Source organism: Tympanuchus pallidicinctus, unplaced genomic scaffold (assembly GCF_026119805.1).
Source record: "Tympanuchus pallidicinctus isolate F22 unplaced genomic scaffold, pur_lepc_1.0 scaffold2, whole genome shotgun sequence".
NCBI classification, from domain to species: Eukaryota; Metazoa; Chordata; class Aves; order Galliformes; family Phasianidae; genus Tympanuchus; species Tympanuchus pallidicinctus.
Window position 1 is genome coordinate 3127534 of NW_026294721.1, and position 19067 is coordinate 3146600.

Here is a 19067-nt window from a genome sequence, read left to right on the forward strand (position 1 = left end):
ATTTAAATTTCTATTTTGTGTACTATCTGTGCACGTATTTATGAGCAACAATGTCTCAACCATTCCTAGGCCTATTAATCTGCATCACAAAAGTGAAAAGGATTGTGGTGTAAGGGAGATATAGTTTGAATGTTTATTGTATCAAGCAGTTTGCTGAGATTCTATAGTAATGTTCAACATTACAAAATAGCAGGAGGTTAATTTAATTGTAATTCTGAGATGTAATATGACTTGTTCATTGACAACTTCTCAAAAAGTTTCCTCATTATTTTTCTGTTTATTGTGCCAAAGCAACTTAAAGCCATAGGTTTGTCTGTCATATATTAGTTTCTTTTCTGACCTAATATTTCATTTAGGTAATGCAATGAATAAGTGAATAAATGTATGTATGTATATAAACTCTAGATACAAATATCTTGCTAATCACGTTTTTACTACAGCAGTAAAGGTAAATAAAGGTAGCAAAAAATGACTGTGGCCCAAGCTAATGATTCTTTGGAGATTAAAAATTGAATGTACTTCTGTGTCCATATTCTCATAGTGCCATCCTATACAGATTATTGACAGTGGATTATTCTTTGTGGACTACTGATTGAAGAAATCTCACTGATAAGATGCATTGTTTATCCATTCTTCACAGAAGAAAAGAAGAAGCCACGTTGGAGCTATGCTTTCTTATGAAATTGTAATGGGTGGTGGTAGCAGACATAGCTGTTGATTTGCTACTGTTATTATAATGCTTCTTGGACACTTAATGTAGACAAAAAGTACTCTGTAAAAGTTTTTCTTATTCAACTTCAGAAGCTTTGGTTTCTCTTCATTACTATGCAGAAATTTTAGGACTATACTTGGTTATTCTGTGACTATATTGAACAGGTTTTAGTGTTGTTTTCATTTTGGACTTCATGTATTGAGAATACATTCTGTGCTGCTTTTCTGAATTTCCAGACCTAAATATATATGTTTCAGCTTTTGCTCATGGAAGCTGCTGCCTCTGTATTCCCAGCTTGGAAAGAAGCCTCCGGGACTACACCCTTGCATTTGCCTTTTATTTTTTGGGGGGCTATCATTTAATATGCTGAACAAATGGCATAACTTCTTTGGAAAACATTTTCTAATAAAATTCCTGCAACAAAATTTCCCAGGCAACAGGAGGTGCCTGGGAAAAAGATATATTAATAGAAGAAGTACGGAGTGACGGTTCCCTCAATGTTTTCCCAGCCTGTGCTAAATCACAGCTTGTAAAGTAAGAAGAGACTGAAAATGAAAAATGCATTTGTTGAAAAGTTGGTGGACAAGTTTTATTTCCAATAGTTCCTTCTGCAGATTTCATAAATATGTATCTCATATACATCGTTCTAAAGTGTTGTAGTTAAGTGGTTACTCTTTTTCTTGATTTTTTTTTTTTTTTAACTTGAATCAGGATGCATAAAAGACTGTTTTCATTACTTTATGTCTAAGGTACTTCCATACAAGTGTTTTTCAAAATGGATGCATATATTCATGCTGACTTAACATGTTATTTGAGAAGGTTCAGATTTATTGTTCATGAAATTTAAAGTTTACTGTTATCTTAGCCTTTCCTACAGCAGAATATATGCCATTATTGGAAGGTATAGGTCATAAAAATGCAGAACTATGCAATGAATTTTTTTTTTTTTTTTTGCATATCTTTTCTCCTATTGGTTGCTTTAACATATGCAAATGTCTACTATCTTCAAGAGTAGTTTAATTTATCAATCAGCATCGCAAAAAAAAAGCTATAAACTTAAAAAGTTAAAAGAAAGGGGAAAAAAAAAATCTGCTATATTTCTTTACATAAAGAGATGGGTTTTCCAGGTAGTACATGAGTATGTGAAATTTGGGGCTTTTATCTCTACTGTTTCCTTCTTTTCCTCCAGTATATCTTTCTGATACTTTTTTTTTTTTTTTTTTCAAACATGATGGTGTTTGCTGCCATATATGAGTTATGCAGCATTGACAAAAGATTGAGAAAACTGTGGGCAGCTCTGCAGCAGCCTATTTAACCTGAACCTTTCTGGCCATCAGAGAGAACTTGATCACATACATTTCACACCCAACCGATCCATTAACTCAGTTGAATTCTTCTGTATTTTTGTCTGTTCCTTCAGATTCACTTTTAAGCTCTAACTGTTTGCGATTGATGATGGCCCTTTATTTGAGGTGGCTCTCATGTACCTGGGGAAAGTTATGTTTTTCAAAAACTTAGGCTTGGTTGTGCAGCCAAATCCATATGAAAATACCAACCATAGGGATCCTGGGAAGATCTGATCTGGTGCTGTTTACAAACAGTGTCCAAAAGCTAATGATTCAATGAATGATAACTAGCTTTGTGTTCAGTGTTCTATTCATGCAGTTGCCTTTCTTGTATGGTAAATAAAGACTGTCCTTGACTCCTGCAGTATTGTTGTAACAGAACATAAAAGAACAGAAAAAGACTAGCATCAGCTAGATGAATGGGGTTAGTTTTCATAAGATTTTTTTTCTTTTTTTTCTTTTAATTTCAGTAATGAGTATTTCTTGTCTGTCTGCTGTTGGATTTTGAAGAAAGGAAATCATCTTTTGCAATTCACAGATTAAAATCTAATAACACTGCTTTTTTCCAAGGCAAATTTATGAAAATTAATAGCCTGTGAAGGTTACAGGCCTTCTTGTTACTGAAAACAAGAAGATAGTTAACTTGTGTTCCTGAGTTTGTATCATAGATCACAGAAATGTACATAAAATTACTTTTAGGGGTCATCTTATCCTAGAACAAATGAAGTAATGCATATGTATGGACATGAAAATTACATTCTATGGTGTATGATCATATAGTATCACTAAGCTGACTGTCTTGCGTATATGATATCTTTGCCCTTCGGTCATTGTTCAGTTTAACCTTTGGTGTTTGTATAATCACCAGGACTCAAGGTACTTTCAAGTAAAGCAGGATCTAGTGATAACAGCTTTGTCTGTATCTGGAATATCATGTTATGGCTCCATTAACTCCTTGAACAAGTAAGGGGAAAGATGTGGGAAATCTGAAAAAAAAAACAATGGGCCATAAATGATAGAAGGACATTAATAATTAAATGCATTACAAGTAAAAAACAAAAACAAAAACAAAAAAAACAGTGCAGCAATTCTTAATGGTATTTTCCATGGACCGTATAAGTAAATGAATTTCAAGTTCAACCATTTATGCTAAACAAGGTTAAAATGGCTAAAAGACTGACTGTATTTTAATGTGCTATAAAAGAATTAAAAGCCTCCAGCAGTCCATAAAATATCATCCTTCATTTCTGAATGCAATGCACATTGTCAGAGAAAGATTTGGTCAATCACAGAGCACTAACTAACTCTGTAGGGCTGCTGTAATTGCTAATGTAATTGTAAAATGGAAGTTTACCCAGTATTAATTCCACTTTTCCCTATTCTTTTAGTTAGAAATACAGTTTGTCCTTCTTTTAAAGAGATACTGTATTTTATACTATTATGTTTACTTCATTTATTTAATATACAGCTAAATTATATTATTACTAGTGACAGTAATGTGACATCCAGTATTTGGCTTATTGAAAGTGAAATGCTACTTTTGTTTATTTTACTTATCTAAACGTTGATAAATAATTGACAATATAATGCATTTTCTGTTCTATGTTTTGTTCTAGGGTTGCATTCTGTTAATCCCTCAGGCTTGAGTTTGAGGTGGTCCTATGTGGAGCTGAGGGTTGAACTTGGTGATCCTTGTGGGTCCCTTCCAGTTCAGGATACTGTGTGATTCATTGAAATGTGCACTGGTCTGGTATTTGTGGAAGTCTAGAAAGGACAAAACGTATTGTGATAGCAAAAAGAACATATTGGGTATCAGGTTGGATATCAGGAACAAATTTCTTCTCAGAAAAAATGGTATTGCACTGGCATAAGCTGCCCAGAGTGGTGATGGAGTCACCATCCCTGGTGGTATTCAAGAACCGTGGCGATGTGGCACTGAGGGACGTGGTCAGTGAGCATGGTGGGATGGGTTGGGGTTGGACTTGGGGATCTTATAGGTCTTTTCCAACCTCAGTGATTCTGTGATAAAGCTGGAGCTCCCTTTTCTCCTGCAGCCCCTCTTTTTCCTCTTTTCTTTTATGCAGTATACTGTGCTTGCTTTCTAGAATGAGGAAGGCTTTTCAGTTCCAGTTCTTTCCAATTGTCTGTCTACATTATATAATCAGAAGCTGTCATACTAGACAAGCAGAAAACCAAGGATTTGACTTGTAAGTTTGTTAGGTGCAACAGCAAGTGGGGAGGAGGCATTCTGAAAAAGTGAGAAAAGTTGCTTTTGTATTCTGTTGCAGTTTTCTTTTTTGTAAGTGTGTGTGGTTTTGTGTGGTGTTCTCTTTTTTTTTCCTCACCGTGTGGCTGCTTGGCATCTCATTCTAAGCAACAGCAGAAGCACTGCAGCTGTCAGGCTGAGGAGGCAGCTATGGCATTGATATTCTTGCTTTCATGTTTCAGCAGTTATCTTTACAACTCTAAATGACAGAACCTCTTTTTAATTCATTTAAAATAAAAGCTACACTTCTGTAGACATTGATGGGAATCATGTGGGAAGTATTCTTACTTTCTATGAAGATACTGCTTTGTTAAGCTGAGGATAAGAAATGCATGAGATACTTTGAAGCAGAAAAAAAAAAAGGTTTATTTTCTTATTTTCTTAACAAATGTGATTTGGTAAACATACGGTCAGTTTTGCAGTTGCAGGTCCTATGCTCTTGATATAGCAAATAAAATCAGATATGCTAAAGAGGAAAATGTCATAATTGGGTGTTAGAACCTGTGGATCATCAAGCAGAGTGTACAGCCCATGCATTTTCCTAAATTGTGATAAGAGTTGGAACTGTGCCTTAAAAACAATTGAAAAAAAGTAAGAAGCAATGCTTGCTATACCAAAAACAGCACGGCAAGGTTAAGAACTTTGCCAAGTGATACTAAATGGAGGATTAATGGCCATAAGGACTTCTTAAACGTAAGAAAAACAAAAAAAAAGATAAAGACAGACTATTGTAAATAAATAGAAGGGCTTTGTGAAAGCAGTTACCCATTTATTAGTCAAGTACAAAAGTAATGAATGAAATAAACGTTTATTACATGCAAAATATATGCTTTTATTTATTGAGAATGAAATGTGGTAGAATAAATTACAAATAAATGGAAGCTAAAACAGATTTTTCCATAATGGGAAAATAAAGTTACAGTTCAGCTCATCCTCCAAAAGACAAGAGCAGAAGGAGAGTGGGAACAGAAGAACATGATTAATCTTTAACAGTAAACTTTTTTCCTGTCACTCTGAATGTCTTGAATCAAAGGCAACCATGCGTCAGATGTTGAGTTTGAACAAAATAAATTATAAAAATGCCTGATTTGATGAAGTCTAAAAAACTGTTGATTGCTGGTATCTGATTGTACAGAAAGACTCCCTTCACCTGTCTGACACTGAAGGACTAAAAAAACCTCACCTGTTTATCTATGCTAACTTAATAATGTATAATATATTTGTTTAGTCTTAACAGGGAAAGTGAGGGTATATTTCAGATATTTTGCTACCTGTCTTTAGAAGTAGAATGAATTCCATGGACTAGTTTGCATCATTTTTATCACTGTCTTTAGGGCTTTTGTGGGAGCAAGCTTAGAGAAGCCGTGCTTTTTAGTTCCTGTCTGAAAGCTGTAACATCAGTTGATAGTCACCTTTTAGCACAGGCAAAATTATTATTGCCATTGGCTAGTGAAGAACAGCAAAGAGTCACTACAGAGATGTGTCATAAAAGTACCAAGTCTTCAGTTCTCTATGTCAGTGATTTGGGAATTGATCAGCTTCATGTATGAATGTCATTGTGTCTTCTTGGCCTACGCCACACGGGTACATTTTGCACTCTTCCTTTCTTAACAAAAAAATTAAAAGAAAAGTCAGCAAGGCATGAACCCATGCTGGTATATCTGAACTCTGGTCACCAGAAGGACTGGGTGCCTTGGAGTCATCCAGTCTTCATTGCAAAGGCTCAAGCCCTTCCTCCCATCTGGCAGTGTTATCAGGTCAAATGCCAGGTAATACCCACACAACCAGGCAAACAAGCCAGGAGAATAAAGACATACTCTGACCAGAAGGGAATCAGAGTGTTTCAATGTCAACAGGAGGTGAGGATCTCTGAGGCAGAAAAATGCATTTCTAAAACCTGAGGATTTTAGCTGCTGTGTTTAGCTGTTTTCCTGTGATCCAGGAAAAAATGTGAAGAAAAAAGAACAACAGTGCCCACCAACAAAACCCTGCTGAGTCTGTGTAGAAAAGATGATACATAATTATATGTGGGAATTGAAAGAAACTGAACCTCGTACCGCATGTACAGAGCTGAAGACCTTTTCAGGTGCAAGAGTAAATTAATCCCAGCCTCTTCTCCCATACTCTTTTGTTCTTTCTGCATTACTGGGCACTTCAGACTGTCAGTGCTGAAAGCTATGTCAACCCAATAAAATATTTTGTGTATTTACTTTGTGTGCTTCAACACCAGCACAAAAGTACACTGCCTATTTCTTTTCTCTAAATTCATGGAGATATCGTTAGAATTACAGTTCTGACTGAGAGGTTAGCTGAATGCTGTGGGAGACAATTTATCTTCTTGCTGAAGATGCCAGAAATTCATTCTGTAAGGAGACAATGTGCCACAGCACCTGCTCTTTGTTGTCTGCCTGTGGTCTTCTGGAGAGAATGAAGTCACAATAAATCTTCTCACTTGCTTTATGTCGTGAAAGAAAAACTTAATATCATGGGTATCTCATGAAGTCAAAACCAAGTTTCATGTGGCACAGTAAAAGGGCTTGTCTGTTTGTACCGCTTAAATTGCTTTTGTGGGAGTTTTGTTGTTACCTTAATTGCTTGTACACAGGAAAATTTGCTTAATGAGTAACTGGCAGAGACTTGCCCTTTGGTTTTGATGTAGCCTGAATCATATGCCACAATACAAACCTCAACTAATACATTCTCCTCGTGTTTTCTGCATTCTGAATTATTTATTCACTATGTCCTCTTAGCAGCAGAGAGGTAGGTATCTATTCTAATGACACTTTTATAGGAGGTAACTGCTTTATCACTAAACAACAGCAGTGATGGGGAGCAGGGTCAAAAATACTATTATGAAATAATAGGGCATAGATAATTAATAAAATCTGAATTTTAAACTGTTACATGAATAAAAGTCATCACGACTCTTAAATGCCAGATAAATTTCTCCTTTTGACCTACGTCTTTTGAAGTAATAGAATTTGAATTCACCAGCCATGTGACTACTTGCAAATCCCACTGTGCCTGGCTCTGTGCAGTAGTATGTTGATGTGGGTATTTGCTTGTGGGGCTCAGGCTGGGATTTTAAAGTCAGCTCCTATTGCTTTGATACAATGATACATCCATTGACAAAGAGCTGTTGGAGAGGGTCCAGAGGAGAGCACAAAGATGGTCAGAGGGCTGGAGCACCTCCCCTGTGAAGACAGGCTGAGGGAGTTGGGCTTGTACAGCCTGGAGAGGAGAAGGCTGTGGGGTGACCTCATTGCAGCTTTCCAGTACCTAAAGGGAGCCTACAAACAGGAGGGAAATCAACTCTGTGTAAGGGTTGATAACAGCAGGACAAGGAGAAATGGTTTTAAGTTGAGAGAGGGAAGATTGAGGTTGGATGTCAGGGGGAGATTCTTTACCGAGAGAGTAGTGAGGTGCTGCAACAGCTGCCCAGAGAGGCTGTGGATGCCCCGTCCATCCCTGGCGGTGTTCAAAGCCAGATTGGATGGGGCCCTGGGCAGCCTGGTCTAGTATTAAATGCGGAGGTTGGTGGCCCTACCTGTGTCAGGGGGTTGGAGATTCATGATCCCTGAGGTCCCTTCCAACCCTGGCCATTCTGTGATTCAGAGCCCTGGATTTCACATACTGGGAATGGGTGTGTTACAACTCACTATGTGCTGTAGTGTTTTTTTGAAGGTATTTATTTTCAGCTCTCTCCAGAACAATCAGCTAGGTTTCCATTTCTGTCATGGCTCTGATAAAGTTGTCTGATCCTAGTTTCCTATTTGTGAAAACATACAATGGTGTCTTGTTTATTAATTGGAGGTTTCTTTATTTTTGTGTGAGATAACGTCAGCCCCTGCTGCTTTCTCCACAATGGAAATATTTCCAATTCCCTTCAAAATTGTACGAATGATTCATATGCGGTGATATAGTTATGGTTGACTGGAGAAACTTAAAATCTTTTTGAGAGATGAGGAGAAATGAGGCATTTTCTCCATCATCAGTTAAAGAAAAGCCATTAATGTCAAAATCTGAAACTGTAGTATTAGTGTGGTGTCTGCGGTGAGTTGGCTGCAGCTTCAGCACTTGGGAAGCTGCCATTGGGAAACAGAAATGATGTTCCACACTCTCAGTTGTACTTCATTCAGACTTTTAGTAGAAAGGGATGTGGATGCTGTGCTGCTTTCCTTCTGCTGGTGCCCTCTGAATTGGGATTTTTTTTTTTTAGCCAGGCCTCTCCTAGATTATAGTTTTTGTTGTTATCTTAATTGGATGAGGCTTACTGAGTCTGCTTGTGGAAGGATAGAGCTGGCTGTAATGTTTCTACTCTTTAGCATAGAGCAGTGCATGGGAAAAACATGTTTGTTAAGGTGAGAAGTAGAAGTCAAAATTATAATGCTCTCCCTTCCAAAAAGAATTTGGTATGTATATGCACACATGAAAAGGGATATGTAAAGTGTAGGGAAAAACAGGGTGAAAATTTTCTATTTTATGCTTTGGCACTTCATTAAATATCTATACTTAGCATACTTATTCTGGTAACTCTATATGTCTCTAGAAATTAATCGGTGAATGAGGCTTTTAGTCTGCCTTTTAACTAGAGTTTGAGGGGAGACTGAGAAAATAAAAACAACACAAGAAACTCACACCCCAATATCTTCCAAGTTATTTGGAAATAAAAGAAGACAAGAACTATCACGGCAAGCTCTATACTTCATATGCATATTTCCTTTCTTTTCATAAGCAAGATAATTTTACTATTCTCTTTATTGTCTCCACCTTTTTTCCCACCTACAAGACAAAACAACAACAACAAAAAAACACTAAAAACTTTGTTTTGTCAATTTGTTTTTCTTTTTCCATCTGTTTTCAGAATCTGTCAGCCAGCTTCTTTACACCTCCAGGTATATTTATTTCATGTTCCTTCAGCACCTTTGATCTTTTATAAAGCAAGGTGGTCATTAGTGATAATTGGAGAATGAACATAGCTGTGTAATGGAAATGAGATGCTATCTGTTGTTGCAGTCAAGTGCTCTAGGGAAACCGAGGCAAAGTTTTCATGTGGATTTATTCCAATAATACATAACACAGGAATTTGGATACAGCTCCACAATGTTATTGGATGCTCATGGAGGTAGAAGTAGATAAGAATTAGATGTACTGAAATTGCTTGTCAGATCTGGTCTCTTGTTCAGGACACTGGGCTATTGCTAAAAGACATGAAAACTAATTGACATCAATATAATTTTATTTACTGTTCTTGCTTGCAATTGTGATTTAATCTCATGCTTCTGGAGTCAGCATTCTCATTGTCGCATTGTGTGTGTTTGTGTCTGTTTCTTGTCTTTCAGATTGGAAGCAATTTAGGATAAAACTATGTTCCTACCCTTTTCAACACGTGTATTTAACATATGAACTTACTGGCAGGCAACTCTGTATTTTTTCTTTTTGGAGATAGCAGTTGTCCACCCTAGCTTTTAGTGTTCTGTTTCCTATTCCTGATATTTTTACTGCTAGATAGGTACTGCTAGCCTTCAGGACACAAGTGTAACCATGCATTGTGACACCAAAGTAGGCATGAATTGGAGAGATCCTTGTGCCCCATTTGCAGTCAGTAGGAGCAAGAGCTGGAAGGTGATCAGCACACTGCAGGAAGCGGTGTCAAATTGTTATCAGCATCTTGCACCATGGAGCAGCAGAGCAGGCAGTCCACAGCTAAAGCAAACCAGGAGTTAAAGAAGGAAATGCTGTTAGAAGCTGAATTTTCACACAAGGAGTGTCAAAGGTCTAGATGAAAGGAAGGTTTGGTTTGAAAACCTGCAAGCCTTTGAATATTCCTTCTGTACTGTATTTGTCTACTTTATTTCTGCCTACAAACAAAAATACATCTTATGGGGTCTTTTGTTTCGGAAACTCAAAGTTCTCATTTCTAGCATTAATTCTTCTGCAGGAGACTCTTAAGTCCTGTGAGTCACCATGCTTTTGTTCTTGTTCTAAGAATCATTGCACAACTTAAAAACATTTTATTTGTTCCCTGTAGTATAGTTATTTTCTCCCTCTCGTATTTCTTTCTTATTCTCTCCATGTTCCTGATAAACTCTGCATAAGAGGTTTGGCCCCACCATCCACACAGCACAGGGACTACCTGCTGGGTGAAAGGGGATTGCTACAGAAAGTGAGAAAAGAAAGAGGACAGTGGATAAATAAAAACAGTGTAACTGCTAGAATTAAAAAAAGTAATGTGAAAAAAAAGGGAGCTGAGGATAGAGATTAAATGAGGATAGGTGAGAAGAATGGCATGCACATTGTTTGTAAATCTTAAGCTCTGATAGACTTTATTTGAAGTCTGAAGGAAATCAATACAGAGAGTTTGCTTAGAACTAAGCTTATTAGTAAGCAGAGAAGAAAGATTCTGTGAAGAAAGGTCTTGTTAAGTATTGCTTTTCCACAGTAAGAAAGCATAAAGCCATGAAAAATATATGAGAAGGCTAAGTGTAATACAGTGTCCACAAGGTACCATAAGTCTGCATTAAGAACTGCACAAACAGAAAAGAACCTCAAAAAATTGTACATCAGGTAGCATGAAACATTTCTACTTGCTTTCTAAAATAAACATATATTTTTTTTTAAATGTATTTGGGAAGTATGCATACAGCAGAAATTTGGAGCCTGTATTATTTTTTGTGCAAGTTTAGTGGACATCACTAAGATATGAGATATCTTGTAACTATCAGGTCACCATACATTAACTGTGTAATTTAGGTTGCCCTATTTTTGTCTGTGTCTTATGACTGCTTTAGCTAATATATTGTTGCATATCACATCAAGTTAAAGGTGATTTTACCCTTTGCTATTGCAACAGGTAAGGATTTATGAACAATTTGAATTCATCTTTCAAAATTTAGGCTGCCTTCATTACTTCTAAGTAGTAGTAAATGTGGCATAGTCTTTGTATAATATTGTCTTAATGAAAAAAGACACTGTCACTGCTACACTAGTAAAATTTTCTAAAATTTTAATTAATTCCCATTGTTCTTCATGGAAAAGATAAATGAAATTTCTAGTGAAAGACAAATGTAGATTTACAGATTATAAATCAAGGGGAGATAGTTTTGATTATCTGTTTTGACCTCTGCATAACACAGAGCAACAAATTTCCCTCAATTAAATCCCTTTCAAAGCAGACAAGATCTGCCAGAAATAAATCCTTCCTTTCTTTTATATTAGTCCATTATGCAGAATCTAGCATAACCGTTAGGAAACTTCTCTAATAGTAAATTATTTTCATTTTCTCAGATGGTAGATTTGCCATTTAGTAATTGTTAATTCTCATATTTTTTCCCGCCATTTTGCACACATTAAGCTATTTCTTTGAGGGCCAGAAATGCAGCTGGATTCTAGGCAGCAGTTGACTGCAGTGATTTTGGAGACCTTCTATGGCCTCTGTAGATCAGGACAGAAACTGGAGGACTTCAAGGCACTCCTTTTTTTGTTTATCTCACAGGTTTTAGAGCTGAGAAAGCAGAAAATTCAAGAGATGTTTAGAAAATGATGATGTCCTTTAACCTTTGGTTACTTCTGAAGTGGACGAGTTCTAGCTGATCTTTGAAGGTCTCTTCCAACTGAACTATTCTGTTCCGTTTTCTTCCATTCCATTCCATCCTTCATGTCTTGATATTTTCTTTTTATTTGTTGTTTTTAGGAATGGGAAAATGTGTTGTCTGCTGAAGGGTTCAAAGCATTTTGAATGCTTTGGAATAATAAACCAGTGCTCAGTCAACTTTCATTTTCGTTCCTTCAGCTACATTGGAGGCTGATTCCAAACTCATTATCTGATCACAGAATCACAGAATCACAGAATTGTAGGGGTTGGAAGGGACCTTCAGAGATCATCGAGTCCAAACCCCCTGCCAAAGCAGGTTCCCTACAGTAGGTCGCACAGGTAGGCATCCAGGCAGGTCTTGAACATCTCCAGAGAAGGAGACTCCACCACCTCCCTGGGCAGCCTGTTCCAGTGCTCCATCACCCTCACTGTAAAGATGTATTAGACAAGTTTACCCTGTATTTGCACTTTGACGAAGTCATTCTGTTTCCCTGTGCTGCTGATAGAGGCTATTCCTCAGTTTCTGGTGTTTGCATCTCAGGGCTTTTCTGAGTGCACTTGCAGCAGAGCTCTAAGTCAGAAGAGGAGAGTTATTGGCAGTAAGAGAGCAATGGTGTGATCATGGAATGCCTACTGCTTTGGCAACAGAAAAGAACAAGATTAGTTATCCTAAATGGAAAAAATGCTTTCTGATATACCTGCTTAGTGTAGAAACTCATGTTTCTGTCACTTTTTTGTAATGATTCATACAGGCTGCAATTTTGTGTCATATCACATTGGGTCTGTGTGCAAGAATATTGGAAACAGACCAAAGAGTCACTGATCAGAAAGGGATGGGAATCCACACACACAGAGAGACACACACACACGCAGAAAATAACATTAAAGTAAATTAAATTATTATTATTATTTTTTTTTTTTTAAGGAAGGACCAGAGTAGGTTTGTGTAGGTTTTTGTTTTGGGAATATTGTAGCAGAGCCCAGTCCAATTGCAATTTTAAGATAACATAGGAGATTTCTGAAAAACTGACAAGGTTTTTATGTCCTCTGAAGAGTATAATTGGTGCACAGAGCTGGACAAGAACTGAGGCAAGAGATCAGTTCTGAGGGGCTGCATAGGAATCTCTTACATTGTCTTTCTTGAAGTGGAAGCTGACAGTCTTGACCTTTTTAAAGAGCGTCAGCAGAACTTGATTGTCCACTGAGGTTTGCCTCTCTTTGTTTCATGTTTTGTTCATTCTTAAAAATGCATTCTGGATACTGATTTATGGAACAAACAAAGTATGAAAAACATTAGTATTCCTTAGTTCAAAAATAAGGGGTTTCAAGTCTAAGAAGACAACTGTCTGGTTGGCTTTCAAGGTATTGAGCAGTATGCAGAGGGACATTTGCATGTTCAGTGGCAGCTACTACTGGAAGGAGCAGATAGGGCTCACTTAATTTGTAGGGTTTTATAAGGGGAAATCACAGGAAATCACAGATGTTGTGATTATAGAGTAAGAAATGTGATTTGGGCTCAGTTGGTCATTGCTACTACTAATGGATATAACAGTACGTGTATATGGCATATTTTCATCAGGAATATAGGAACTGCTACATTGGATTAGTCTAATGGTATTTCAGTTCTTCTGGATTCTTGAAACTTGCATTACCTGTAGTTTTAAACATTGAAAAACACTACTATTTTTCTCCTTTTTTTTTTTCTTTTTTTTTTTTTTTTCTACTGTGTAGTAGTTATAAATGGCCTGTGAAAATGATGGTCACTTGAGAGTATTGTTTCATTACTTATTAGTTTGTGATCTGAAATTACAAGTCATTTGCTAAAATATCATTTCTTATTACCAAGTTGTTGTATAGTTGAAGTTTAAAAATAATCAGATGATACTTTGATGTCTGTGTGTGCTCCTGTCTAAATTGGCCAGAGAGATACAAGAAACTGTAATTTCTCTAATGTATTTGTCAATCTGCAAAGACATTTCAATTAATTAAATGAAGTAGGGCCTGATGATTTTTGTAGGTCCCTTTCAACTTGACTGTTCCATTCTGTTTAGACCTGTGGCTTTATAAAGATGGTGCTCCCATGTGTCACAGAGATACACATAAATGGAGTAAATGTTGCTGAAAGTCATCTGAAAACAAAACCATAAAATGAAGAACATGAGAACTTCAGAAAGATGTAGGATTGATTTAGGCAGGAGAGATTCCTAAGTATTACTGTTGGTAATCCAATTGTAGAAGTCATTTTCAGCTGGAAAAGGCCGTATTAAAAAGCAAACAGAGAAAAAATTGTTTTATTCCTGTGCATAAAATCTTCAAGCTTATCATCATTTGCTTGGGAATCAGGGACTTTGACTTGTGTTTTCACCATCATTTAAAGATTCCTTTACTCTGATAGGATACTTAATCTCACTCTGCCTTTTTCCCAATAGTAAAACTGAAATAATAAACCTTACCTGTATAATCATAGGTTCTGTTAGGCTTAATTAATTTGTAAGGAATGATAATATGCCCATATGAAAATTGGTGTGTGACACGTAGTGTGTGTATATAACTACACTGAAGACACACCACATGGACTTCTCAAAAGAGCACTACTACTAGCCAAGCAGTCAGAAGGAAATACGAGTTCTGCATATGGCTACTGCCTTGCGACTACTCATTATGGTAAATATGTAATTATACTATGATATGCTGTTATCCTAGCAGATATCCTGTCTCATTCATTTCACACTGTTCTGCAAACATCCACCTCTTTTACCCTGTGTATTTGCTTCTGTTGTACTGCTTAGTTTTACTGTTTAGATGTGTTTCTTTCTCCTTTCTGATCTAATTTCTAGGTCCCTTCCCTTTCTCCATCATCCTAACGTCCTTGCAAAGTTCCTCAGGAAGTATTTTTCTTGACATCTCTCAAGAACAGTTCCTGGAATTCATTAGACAAGTGCTCTAGTAAAAACGGTGGTACTCTCATCCTACTTGCAGTTACGTTTCATGAACCATTTCTAGCTTGACTTGCAGAAATCTTGGACTGCAGGTGGCAGAAAGCTTTGGTCAGATTAGATGAGTTGGTACACTACAGCTTCGTGTACCTTAAATTCAATATTATCATGTTCCACTGACTCTGGAAGAGAACATGAACTGATCAATTGTGTGTAGCTCTTCAAAGAATAAGAATCCCATTTTGATCCAAAAAATATTAAATTTTGGATCTGCAGACCAGTAATATTTGCAGACCATCTTTTAACATCAACATTTAATGTTCCTGGGAATTATTCTTTTATACTCAAGAAATTGATGAGTGAGGCAGCTGTTTCCTAAAATGAAGGATAAGGAAATTCATTGGAGAATCACTGTAGCCAGTAGCAAGGAACTGGAGGACATATTGTTGTGGACCTTGTGTTGCACTTCACCCAGCTAAGCGTGTTCACTGGCTGCTTTGAAATATTCTTTCTGAAGGCTAATTTTATTGTAAAGAACATTTGCTACTGAGGAGAGCAAATACAGCCGATCCATTATCGACTGAAGCTAGCTAAAATGTATGCATTTGTACTGTTTAGATATGCAGCACTGTGTCATTGCAGCAGTGCTACCTTATGGTGTTCAGATGTTTGAATTCATTGAGGTTCGTTGAATAAAGCCTGTTTTAGTCAGCTGGGAGAAAGTGTTATGAAATTAGTGGAAGAGTCATCATTAAAACCCATTATTCACGTATTTCAATAGAAGATAACTATGCTTATTGCTTTCTGGAAAATTGAGGTGTTTTTTTTTTTTTTTCTGAGGCAGAAATTACAACTTTATTTTCTCTCTTTCTTAAAACTATTCATTATTTTGAAAGCAACAAGGAAAATACCGTAGCATGAAATTGGTACTTCCCGTAGAATCAAACTTATCTGGGAGCCATGATTTTTATAAAGGAAGAGAAATATTGTATTGAATTGAAAATACTGTTAGTTTTACAATCTAGCAGTGCTCAATCTGTTCAGTTAAGAGAATGCAGTCAGATTCAGTTACAGTGGTTCTGTGCTGGTAATCTAAATTTGTTGGCTTCCTGCTTTGTAGTAGCACAAATTACTTTCTGCACTCTTCATTTAAGTTACACGTGTTAATAATGTGTAACACGTGTAATACATGTTAAGTTACATGTGATAATAACAGCAACTTCAACAACAAAAAACAACATAAACCATACTGATTTGATGAAAACCAACACAAAACCATACTGATTTGGTAACCTTATGTTTCTCTTTCTTAAATTGCCACGTACAAAAGTAGCACTGTCATGTAGATCACCCTAGCCCAGAGCACAAGGAATGGACTGCATCCTTCAGGCTTTAATTCTAGTATGAAAAAAGACTACAAGATCTGCTTCATAGAAAAATAATGATAAACAACAGAGTAGACAGCATTTATTAACCTAGCAGATGTGTCAGATCATTGTTTGGTTTGAAGTCAGACATAATCATGACTTCAAAAGCATTGTAGGAATGAATATTGCTGAAATAACTTGCTGTGAACTTTTCAACATTAATGAAAGCTGTAGAAGCATTTTTGAATGATGTGAAAAGTGAATTATACAGCACCTACTGTCTTAAGTGTAAAGACTTCTTTAACTGCATTGCGTATTTCTCTGTGCAAATAGCTCTAAGGCTAGGAAATAAGGCTAGCCTTATTTCAAATAATTGCTAAAAAAAGTCTAACATTCCAAAACTGTAATGACTGTTTTAAAACTGACCTTTAAATGATATTTCTACATAGTTTATACCCAGATTGTTTGCAAACAATCAAACTTCTATTTCAAATTCTGTGTCTGTTACAAAGAGAAAGCAGGCACTGTGCTAATATGGAGATAAACAGACACTACAATTTTGTTATGAAAATGTAAAATACATGAAAACTTGTAACATCTGTATGCTAATGATCTATGAGTAATTTAGAAGTATAGTTCTCCCAGGTACTGAATAATTGCAAAGTAATATTAATGCATTTCTCTGACTCAGCTGAGTATCTCTCTCTGTAATGCTGTGAAGTAATTGTAGGTGTTTGGGATGTTGTTTGACTGATGGGAGAAATTTGTCAGAACCACTGAGCTGCAGGCTTATCTGCTGTGAGCTCCACCAGGGACTGTGTCTAATATTGAATGCGCAGATGGTGAGGATTAGGTGTGAAAGAATGTAAAAACAAAGTGCAGCTGGGGACAGTGAAGATCATTATCAATCTATTGAACATTTTTAACTGCTAGGTGACAGCTTTGTAAAATATACAGCAAAAAAAAAAAAAAAAAGGCATTTCATTTATTCAGTGCATGTATTATTAAAAATAAATAAATAATAAAATACCTTTCTTAAAAAGCAAACAGATATCTGATGAGAATCCAAAGCATCATAATGCCTGAATGTATTTGTTAAACCAATTGGATGTACCATGTAACTGCTTCTTGATTTTTTCCAGATACTGGTGCTTGAATACACATCTTAAAGGCTCAGTGGGAAAGACTATACTGCAACATCCTACCAAACTTAATTTCCTCCTACTCCACCACCAAGCTTAGAATGAAGAGTGGGAATAAAATAAGTCAGAACATCAGAAGAGTTAATTATGAAAAAGAAAAGGAAATAGTATCGCTTTTTTGCTGTAGACTTATGAAAGATTAAATATTAATAACTCCATTTGGATGGAAATTTGAAGGACAGGAAGGTGGTGCAACTTGTACAGCATCATTCTAAGGCAAATAGCAGGGCTGTGTACAGGGTCCCTGCACCTAGAGTTGCACTTCTGCAGACTTTGCACAGGGTAATCTGGTGTAAACAATTACCCGTGACAGTGATGTACCTGAACAGGTCACTGAAAATACTAAGATGAGGCTGGACAGAGCTCTGAGCACCCTGATCATATCCCTGTACTCTTTAATGTCCTTGTACACTGTAGGGGCAATGGACCAGATGATCTTTGAAGATCCCTTCCAACTCTAACAATTCTATGATTCTATAATTCAGTGCTAACCGCCTTGGTAAAGAAAGAAGGCAAAGAAGGTGGATGGAGAGGAGGAAAGAAAACAAGGTTGGTACACAGGGAAGGGAGTCACATGGAAGAAGAGACAAGGTGGTGCACATTTTTTTTTCTTACATGGCTTTTCTCCTGTGAAAGGATTTTATATTGCTATAAATCTTTGGGTTTTATGGGGTCTCATATTTTCAGCATTTCACTGGCACTGCCTAATAATGAAGAGCCCCTTCTGGTCACTAAGAGAAAGATCATGGAAACAAATACATATTAAAAAAAAAATAAAAAAAAAAAAAAGAAGAGAGAGAAGATGTCAAGTCTTACGTTAAATCATGTCCATGGAGCAAAACAGGGAAGTCCTGCTACATTAAAATGTGTTTTATTTAACTCTTTAAATGTGTTCTTAAGGGAGCAGAAGGCTAGTATTTGGAGATTAAAAACCTCTTGGTACCTAAAAAGGTCAATTAAAAGAAAATATTTAGTTTTGTTTTCTTTTAAAACTCATTTTATCATGATATTTACTCCCTGTAGTATCTGGCAGCTCTCTCGTGGTAAAAATCTCTTCATCTTTTCCTTAATACCTGAATCTCTTAATGAATAGTAATGAAGAATATGCTTCTCATGAGGGTGTCAGCACCAAAACCCAAGCACACAGTGGAGGAGAAGTGGAGGTGGTCTCTAGCAACATGAATATTCTGCCCTCTTTTCTTTGAGAAAGTACTTTTTTAAGAGACCACTCCTACAGCCACATTAACAAGCACATATAGTCATACTTGGGGTAGCAAAATTGTCATTGATGTCATCTACAGTTTTGGATAGAAGAATGGAAGAGAAAGACTTCGCTATAATGTTCATCAGGGTGTGTCTTTACAATCTGGGTGAGATACATCCCTGAGATGATTGTCATGATTCTCATTCTATTTTCGCCCTCTAAAAAAAGGAGAATATAATTAATTTTAGGGAGGTAAATACTTTTGTTATGTATCTTAGAGATGCTATAGAGAGCCAAATGTGGTACCTGGAAAGTTTAGATTTCTTCCTAGAGAGTTAGCTCTGATGTAAACAGTCATTAAGATAAAGGTGTAAGGCTGGCTAGAACCATGTAATAATTGCTTCTTGTTGGGGGACTAAAAGCTTTCTTTTCACCAAAGG

The 19067-nt window shown here is 36.5% G+C and overlaps 1 protein-coding gene across 5 annotated transcripts in view; it reads left to right on the plus strand.

The window, feature by feature from the left end:
• The window catches only part of CTNNA2 (catenin alpha 2), a 453719-nt gene that overhangs the window by 195777 nt on the left and 238875 nt on the right, over positions 1-19067 (plus strand). The window contains exon 1 of one of the 5 annotated variants that reach the window (XM_052682456.1): positions 7012-7084. The exons of the other annotated variants lie outside the window; for them this stretch is intronic. The gene's annotated coding sequence lies outside the window, so the exon portion shown is untranslated. Of the gene's footprint in view, positions 1-7011; positions 7085-19067 lie in introns of those variants that run through there. 5 annotated transcript variants of the gene reach the window in all.